General features: G+C 47.7%; 1 long non-coding RNA gene across 1 annotated transcript; it reads left to right on the top strand.

Moving 5' to 3' along the window:
* The first annotated feature begins 4,457 nt into the window (after positions 1 to 4,457).
* On the top strand, positions 4,458 to 8,175 carry LOC136016009 (uncharacterized). The gene is made up of 3 exons (XR_010613458.1): positions 4,458 to 4,526; positions 5,487 to 5,704; positions 6,671 to 8,175. It is a non-coding gene; the product is annotated as an uncharacterized LOC136016009 (long non-coding RNA).

The raw sequence follows: 8,175 nt of genomic DNA on the forward strand, positions 1-8,175 counted from the left end.
ACCAATATGAGCGCCATTGCCATTAGCCATTTTCCACAGCCATCCCTGGGAGGAACACATGGGGCTGGTGGTTCTATTGGTGGTTCCAATACATGACACATTTTCCACTGACGCTGTTCAAGCTAAGTATTGGCACAGGCTTACGCAATGTGTTGATCTCCTCCATTTTTGTAGCTTAGCTGTTTACTGACTGTACTAATCACATTTTCTGTTACCAGTTCTTCCATGTCTCTACACCTGTTACTGTAAATTGACAACAGAAATCAATCTTAAACATTCAAGAACTGTTTCCTCATCTGTCTTAGAGAAAGATGAAGAGAATGCAGTTTAGTTATTACACTAACATGGGGTTTCTTCCCAGAGTTCCAGGAATACCCAAGGCTCATGTCTTTCTGTTCCCACATCAGAAGGCTTTCTTATGAGTCAATTCCTAACACAACCAAGTGGGTCATCACTTTGAAGTTCGTCCCTCATATTGCTGCTCTGTCATGGATCTGACCTTGACTATAAAGAGGGCTGATAAGTGCCTTTACAGAAAGTGTAAATAGTTGGACTTGGGGAGAACAGGAATAGAGGGGTTGTGCTACTAGCTCAAGTCAATCATGTATCATTCCTACTCTTAATTTTCCATACTAGTTCATGCCTCATGCCAGGAAACTGTTGACCAAGAAAATGGAGGGACATTCTTCCCTAGCAGGGAGTTAGATAATGCTGCTAATGTAAAAGAATGAAGGGGACCCTTATGAGCTCTGTGGCCTGCATTTTCCACCCTCAGTGATCTGTGATTCATCTAATTAAGGTACAGAGCCTGCAAAACAAGAGGCAATTTGGAACTTCTACTCATTAACTGGGTATGAATGGGTTTCGGTTTTTTCCTCTTGACTGTCTTCATTTTATCTGCAGCAGTTCTTCATGACTCAGACTCCAGAAGGGCTCACGATTGTGTGGGTTGCCTCTGGCAAAGGCAAGTAGCTTGAAAGTAAGTGTCTGTCTGTCTGACTTTTACTTGTCCCTGAAAACAAACACTGAAAAGCCTATTCCCTATGTGGCTGGCCCAGCTGCCATGTCTTGCCCGCTTGTTGGGATACAAGATGATTAATCGTCTTCTATGTAGTTCAGTACTTAAACCGTATGTGATGGGACCACAAGGGCTTTCAGATAAAGCAGGGATAAAAAAAGACTTGTTTTACGCTTAATGAAGAAATAATTTCCTTAAGAACAAAAAGCTCCTCACAGCCAGTGCTTATAAATTGCTCTAATTGGAAATACACATAACAGTCCTGTGAGGATTATCTGAGTGCTTCTGGCTGGAATTAGAGTCAGGAAAGAAAAGTTGTTTTAGAGATACTAATAAACCAGGAGGTTGTGAAGGCTTCTGGGATATATACAGATATTTTATTTTAGGCTTTGTATATAAAGCTGATTTTGATCCAATTTGTTATAGGTTTGCAAGCTCTGCTGATTAGCCTTGAGGCAGAGAGGAGTGAAAATAAAGGGGCAGACACTCAGATCAGAGGTCAATAACTCCAGAAAGATGTACTGGTTTTTGTTAGCTAGGACTTTAGGCTATCAGGCTAAATAGGGACCTGTCTGAGATTTGATCAAATATGCCAGACACACAGCTAAAGGCATCTTTGGCAGTACCTTTCCTTGCTCCTGCAGGTGATGACCATGCTCACAGGCAGGCTCCATAACCAGCTGCAGTGGAAACGCCTTCCTCTATGTTCTGCCACAGTCAGTCTCACCACCCTCTTCTTCAGAGCGGGGAAAATGGTGGTTCTTGCCTCTGACTCCTCTGTCCAATGCTGCTCTTTGTGCAGAAGCAGTGCACGAATTGCCACAGATCCCTGCATTTTACATGCTTTGCTAAGTACAACATGGAGCCGCTCAGCTTCAGCCACCACATATTCTCCTGACCCCCGGAGACTGCAAAGATGAGAGGACAGGAAATGGCTGGCTGCTCTTCAGGGCTGAAATTCACCTCTGCCCAGCGACGGACATAAAACCTGTGCAGAACAATTTGCTTCTGTTTATAGCTATTTGTACAGAGCCCGGCTACTGGAGCACCTGAGGCCCTCCTGTCGCTGAAACGACCCCCAGATGTGTGGTGGCTGACAGTAAAGGCACCTGCACCACATCCCTGTAAATTCTGCTTATCTGGATTTGGTCTGCTGCGTCCGAAGGCTTTGCCATCACCAACACCCGGGCAGGGCGAGGAGCGAAGGGCGCGGCCACCTCACGGACCCCAGTCCCCTCAGGGCGGCTTTCCGGCCTGCAGGGCCGCGGCGCCACCTTGCGCCGCTTCCCGGCCGTGCCGTTTTGCTCTGGAGAAGACCCCCAGAGTCGTTAAACCCAGGCGAGACCAAGCCACCGGCGGTGTGCGGGAATGTCCAGCGGCAGCAGCTGCCCGGTGTAAAGCTGCTGGTTTTATTTCCTCCCGTGCCGCAGCTCCACCCCGACCCCAAGCCCACCGTGTGGGACAGGGCCGGGCGTCGTGTCCCCGTGTGCGGCTCAGGGACCCCCGTCGAGCACAGACCCCCCCCCAACGCGCGGCTGCAGTGTCTGTGCCGCCGCGCCCGCCCCGGACGGCGCTGCCCTCACCCCAGCGCTGCCGGCGCCGACGGCGAGGAGGGGTGGTGTTGTACCGCCCCCTAGCGGAGGAAGTGAACACAAGAGGTGCGGGAGCAGCATTCCGGGCTGGAATCGCGGGGAGCAAGGTGCGTGTTCCCGTGAGTAGGAGTCCCTGTGCGAAAGGTCTCGTATCTGAGGGGGTGATTTTTAGTATTATCATGAACCAAGTTCCCGTAGGAGCACAGGTGCCCTCTGTTTTGCTGGGCTTGTCACAATCACACCTGCCTCCCTCCTTCTTCTGAAGTTAGCTGTTGCCCTCCCTCTCATCCAGAAGGTTCGCTGATCAGTCTGCTACTGTTCCTCGAGCTCTGGGGGCTTGAAGGAATTCCTTGCTCTGTGGAATTCTGAACTCCGGTTCTACAAAACCATCACTTCTTCACTGCCTCGGCAACGTGTATGTGGTCATTCCCTTCCCAGTCACGGTCAGTCAGTAAAGCATCTTGAGACACAGAGTGGGAAAGGAAGGCAGGAATGAACACACACCCTAAACCTGCTCCAGACAGATTTCCAGCAGCTGTTGCTGGAAACTAACCCTCACCCTCCCCTCAACCAGACCTAACCCAAACCCTCCAGAACCACAAGAGCTGTTGCTGCTGGAAATCCACCTGCAGTGGGATTTGGGCCCTTGCCTGCCCAGACCGGATCTTGGCTGCTTTTGTAAGGCAGGGTCTTTAAAGATGAGCTTAGAGGTGTTCAGGACTCACTTTGCACCTCTGCTGCAGCCTCCCTGCAGCCCTGTGGCTGCAATGTGGTGCAACACCACAGCTGGGTGTGCTCCAGTGAAATGCCAAGGTCTTGGGTGTCTCAGATCCAACTCCTCTGCCATTCTGCACTCACACTGCATCTTATATCCCAGCCTGTGCTGCTGAGCTCGCCTGAGCTCCTGTGCTCGTAATGCTGCCCTCATGTCTCTGCCCTGAAAATGGCCCCTGCCCCATAGACACCAGCAAAGTCACCCCAGGCCCATTTTCCTCCTAACCCTAAGCAACTGCCGGGCTCCAACTCAGTCTCCACTTACAGCTGCTGTCACGGGCTACAGAAAGTTACCATGGCCAAAACCTGTTTCCTGTTAAATTCTCATCTAAAAAGAGACAGAGAACAGCAGTTAAGCCGCAGAGGAGAAAGGAGAGCACAAAGTGCCACCTTATACCCACTGGGTGCCCTCTCAGTGCTTTCCTGGAGCTCCACATGTTGGTTCTGTGTCCTGGTATTATCCAAGAACAAATGAGATCCCCAAACAAGGCCACCCATGCTGCTGGCCACAAATGGTGACAGCCTGGTACTGCCCTTGGTGTGCCGGGGATGATGGGTCGGGGATCTGGGGAAGCTGGAGATGTTTCTCCCTTGTTCCCACAGGTATTATTTTAAACGGGTCTCTCTGATTTCAGGTGCTGTGGACTGGTTCGAAGGGCAGTAGGGAAATCAAATAGTAAGCATCCAGTTCATAGTCTGTGTGAATGCCCCACACAGATTTGATGCCACAGATGCCAAAGACCATGGTGTGCAGTAACTCTTGGCACCCCACAGATGCTTCTCACCACTTGCCCTCCCTGTGTGTCACTGCTGAGAAGACACTTCGGGGTGCCGTTTCTGCCCCCCCCTCCGTAGTGTGCAAGGGCCTGGCTGGGAGGGCAGCCCTGGAGATGGCAGTGGAGATGTCAGAGCTGCTCAGTTTCAGCTGCAGTTGAGTGAGGGTTTCAGGGTGCCCAGCAGGTCCCCATCACCCCGACGGCCTCACCTGGAGCCTCCCCAGCCACGCATCCTTCCCCATTGGCCCCAGCTCTGTATTTAAGCTCAGGTCAGGGGCTACTTTTTACTTCTATTTGTGTATTTTGTTGCTGTGTTTATGTCTTTATTGCAATAGTACTGTTGGGCTGCCTTTGACTTCTGTTTAGGTACTGTGGGGTTGTGAGTATGGGTAGGAATCTCTTGTTTCCTGCTGTCCTTAGCTTTAGGTTTGTCTTCCTGTCTCGTTGTCATTTGCCTGCGTTGCCTGAACTGGTACCAGTATGTGATTTCATGGGGGACAGTTTGTTCTATTGCCTGATAAAAGAAGATTGGAGCGTATTCTTTTTAAAGCATGCTTGTTAACTTTTGCTCTACTGATTACACCTAGAAATGCTCAGCCTGCTCACAGCATATTGGCAGCGCTTCTTGTTATCCTGATCTCTGGCAAGTTAATTCTTATTTTTATAAGCTTAGTTGAGACTAAAGGGGCTCTTCTGGTGACCTGTACCTATAGAGGGGGGCCATAGGGGACCTTCTGAGAGTAAGGATACTTTTTCTGGCTCAAGTCAGAGCCCTGGAGCTTCTGTTCTGGCTCTGGATGTGGAGGTATAAGTAAGATATGGAGCACTGGCTGTCATTTCTGAGATTCCTTTTCTCTACCCTTAATCCTTATGAGGAGGAAGAAAGCTTGCAGTGATAATGGTGGGATGACTATTACCAGCTCTGCTATGGGGTCTGGCTTTTGGGGAGGCAACAACAGGAAAGGCAAAACCTGTCACCCTAGATACAAAGGCCACCTAGTTTAACTTGGGCCATACAGACTGTTCTTTCACCCCCTGGCTCCTGCTATGGAATTTTAGGTGACTAAGTATGAGTGGGTATCCATGTTGGCAGCACTGTTCCAGAACTCGCCATATGCAAGTGATGCCCCACACCAGCTTTCTGTCCTGGCGCCTTAGGCTTAGGAGCAGGAGCTGGGCATTTGCTCTTAGGGAGAAGCAGCGGCAAGCCTGGTGGAAGGGAGGGTTGTTCATAATCCACTTTTATTATTCTTTTTTTCCTGTTTTGCGCAGCTGAGTTTCCTCAATTTCACAAGTTAAAATCTTTGTTTTCCCTTCTTATAAAAGGTTGCATCTGACTTCAAAAGCCCCATGGGGCTCATGCAGCACTGACAATGAAGGCGCAGAAGAAAAGGTATCGAGGGATCCACTTCAAAGCTGTGGTGGTTTGAGGACTTGAGTGAAAATACAGGGAGCCACGGAGCAAATCAGACAATAGCCAGGCAGAACTGGCCTTTCAGGATATGCTGCAGGAGCAAAACAAGAAAAACCTCCGAAAGCATTTGGTATGTAAAACTTAAACACAAGGCTTTCATTTTAAAATATACTCCTCTTCTTTGGCTTTTAGCTGGTGAGAGCATATTCATTCAACAGTTTTATTGAAGGTGGTATAAAGGTCCGCAAGGAGATTAAAAGCAGTCGCTACTACAAACTAAAGCTGCAGTTGCCTATTTAAAGTCTGACCTGATCTTCCTAAAGGCAAGGAGTTGCCTTCCTGACTCTTGGAGCAGTTGCACTGACAGGTCCATCATAGTGGCTTGGCAACCAAAACCTGGCAAGCTGGCACTAGCACCAAGCTGGGCATTGTTTGTCCCCAGTATTACTTGTGCAGTCCTGCCTGGCTGAGAGAAAAAGAGAGTGAGAGAAAGAAGTAAGACTAGGCAAATCCTCTCTCTTTCATATCAGCCATGATGCTTGCATGGGCTTTCATGCTGTGCATCATGGGCAGTAATTATTAGAGCTTTGAATTTGGGTGTTCGTCCCCTCCAAGGCAGTGGGGGAAAAGGCTCAGGCCATGATGGAAGGGACTCCCTGGGTCTAAAAATCTTCAAAGGGAGCTAAGAATGGGCATGAACAGGTCTAGGTTCAGATCTTGTCTTTCAATTGATGTTTTATACTTGAAGGGATGATGATGATGAGTGTTGGGGTAAAATGGAGACCTTTTGAAACCTGGTTCCACTTTTCCAAAGAACACAAAGCATGGTTCATCTGTTAGTTCTGCAAAAGGAAAGCTATCTTCAGCCTCCCTCATCCCAAATTTGGATTACTTACTGTATATTACACCTTCCTGAAGCTCACCAGCGCTGGGTGAGGTGTTCTAAGTAAACCTGTGGATTTCTGAGTGCTTATGGAACACACATTTAATCAGAAACTTCATTTAGGCAGAGCTCTTTCTTCCTATCATTTCTGCCTTCCTTTTGTTAAATCCCAAACTATGTATGGAATGTAATTTTATGTCTGTCACCATGCAGGGCTCTGCTGGCTGGTACAGAAGGAAGCCAAAGCCTGGAGCTATCACTAAAGCTCAGTTCTATGCACAGAAGACATCCCATAAAAACCCCTGTTTGGTCAAGCAATCAACACTGTTGGCGAGATGTTCAGTGTCTGAAAGTATACACACCACAGCTGAAAATAGCATCTCTCCAAGCTCTGTAAACTCAGGAAGAGACTGCTTACAGTGGCACTGCCCAACACCTTCCAGGCAGGAGAACAGAGATTTTTGTGCTGCTGTTGCTCATTTTTGGCTTCAGTCAAAGCCTCAGAATCAGACAAGACTCTAAAAATCTCACCTAGATTTCCCCTGCAGTCTCCAGACAATGTGCTTTACACTGTGGTGGCAGTTGCTCCAGAGGGACAGGGGTTACCTCACTGATGGAGAAGCTGCAAGTATTTCTTTCATTAACTGGCCCCAATTATTTCTGTTGTCATGTACACATAACGCAGTGATGTTCTTCAGAAAGTTTGGGGATGAGGTCAATAAAAAGAGACTGATGTAGGAAAGGCAGTCCAACCTGTACTTGTGCCAGTACCAGAGACAGATGTATACAGAATAAGGAGTTCAGATCTTTATATGCACTGCTGCACTTTACAAGCCTAAAATCTAGCTTTTCAAGCCCTTAGTGGAAAGGGCAACTGGACGGGGAAGTACCACAGTGAGATATTGAGCTGCTCTGCCACCTTTCACCCCACACAGGGCAACACTTCCATTCTGATGTCCCCTGTTAAAACAGGCTTTACTGCAAAGTGTACTTTCACAAAAATGGGATTGTTTGTAAATGATTTATCTGACTTAAAAGGACGGAGGATAAAGGAGAGATCCAGTGCACATAATGTATTTGGATTCTCAAAAAGCTGTTGGCAATGTTCCACACCAAAGGTCGTTAAAGAAATTAAGCTGTCATGGGATCACAGGAATTATTTTGTGGAGTGATGGTTGCAGCATGACAAAGGGTGGGATTTAGTGGTTGATACGGAGCTAGATTCCCCAAGGATCAGTGCTGGAACCGGGTTTGTATCATACATAAGCAATGACTGGAGAAAGGAGTGAGCAGTGGTGTCTCTGTGTTTGCAGCGGTTCTGGACTATTTTCTAGTGTGCATGCAGCAAAAGACACATGAAGGACCTCACTAAGCTGAGTAGGCAGAAAAGTGGCAGTTGAGCTTTAGTGCAGATCAATGTACCTTGCTGCCATAGGGTGGTGTGGACATGACTGTATCAACAAGCTTAAAAAGAACTGGACAGATTTGGGACACCAGATCGAAACATCAGTGTGGATTTTATGTTCCTATTTTGGCCAAGGTTTCTGGTAGGAGAAGATCTGAACAAAGAGCTTACTTCGATAGAGAAAACTCTGACTTTGTGTTTTGTTTCGGTGGGTTTTGTTGTTTTTTAACTGTGTTACTATTGAGGAACTTAAATGCCTGCTATTACTTTATAGTGCTTTAACACTACAATATATGATAAAATATTAAAAAGA

This window comes from Lathamus discolor, chromosome 5 (genome assembly GCF_037157495.1).
Source record: "Lathamus discolor isolate bLatDis1 chromosome 5, bLatDis1.hap1, whole genome shotgun sequence".
Classification (NCBI taxonomy): Eukaryota; Metazoa; Chordata; class Aves; order Psittaciformes; family Psittacidae; genus Lathamus; species Lathamus discolor.